General features: G+C 46.3%; 1 protein-coding gene across 1 annotated transcript in view; it reads left to right on the top strand.

The window, feature by feature from the left end:
* Positions 1-962, top strand: part of ROR1 (receptor tyrosine kinase-like orphan receptor 1) — a 61,601-nt gene that overhangs the window by 49,594 nt on the left and 11,045 nt on the right. The window lies entirely within an intron of this gene.

Below are 962 nucleotides of genomic sequence, written 5' to 3'. Positions count from 1 at the left end.
CAGGAATGTTCATAACCATAACCAGAAATAATTTAATTTGGGTCTGGCTATCTAACAGGAACATCACAAGGCATCTCCTTTCCAAGGGGAAAGGTAACTTTGCTGTGACAACTTGGAGGCAACAGAAAATCCTGTGTGAAGCTTTGTACCACGAACTTCCAGAGCATTTCTGGGTGCATTTCTGGCATGTCCATCTGAGTAGCTGTATTTTCGCCTTGGCCTTCCATCAATATTGTTATTTTAAATGCAGATAAAACAATTAGGAACCATTTGTTCAGGTCTTCCATCCACTTCCCCCAGGTCTCAGGGAAGCAGAATGAAATGAGAGCTGAATCACTATTTTTGTTCATTTTGCAAAGTGCAGCCAGGGCAGTTCTGTAAATACAAACTTAACATACAGCAAAGAGGATCTTTGTTAAACAAGGCCTGAGCTCTGTTAAGTGAGGTTTGCATCTATTAAAATGGCCTTTAATAAACCAAGCAAAATGGAGAAGGTTTTATAACCACTTTGTGGATCAGCATCAGCAGTGCAGCTTCTGTGAGCTGCTTCTGGCTGCTCATGGCTTGGATGAGTGTCCTCTGCTGGGTAAGAACTGGCTGGCTGGCTGAGCCCAAAGGCTGGTGGTGGCTGTTGTACATCCAATTGGTGGCTGGTCAAAAGTGACGTTCCCCAGCTCAGCGTTAGGGCCAGTTCTGTTTAATCTCTTTATCGATGGTCTGGACAAGGGGATCGAATGCACCCTCAGTATGTTTGCAGATGACACCAAGTTGGCTGGGAGTGGTGATCTGCTGGAGGGTTCTGCAGAGGGATGTAGACAGGCTGGATTGATGGGGCCAAGGCCAGTTGTTTGGGTTTCAATAAGACTCAGTGCTGGGTCCTGCACTTGCGTCACCACAACCCCATGGAATGGTACAGGCTTGGGGAAGAGTGGCCAGAAAGGTTCTCATGGAAAAAGACCTCG

The sequence above is a fragment of the Nestor notabilis genome, unplaced genomic scaffold, assembly GCF_000696875.1.
Source record: "Nestor notabilis isolate BGI_N333 unplaced genomic scaffold, ASM69687v1 scaffold77, whole genome shotgun sequence".
Classification (NCBI taxonomy): Eukaryota; Metazoa; Chordata; class Aves; order Psittaciformes; family Psittacidae; genus Nestor; species Nestor notabilis.
Note: the sequence above shows the minus strand (reverse complement) of the source record. Positions and strands in the feature narration are given on the sequence as shown.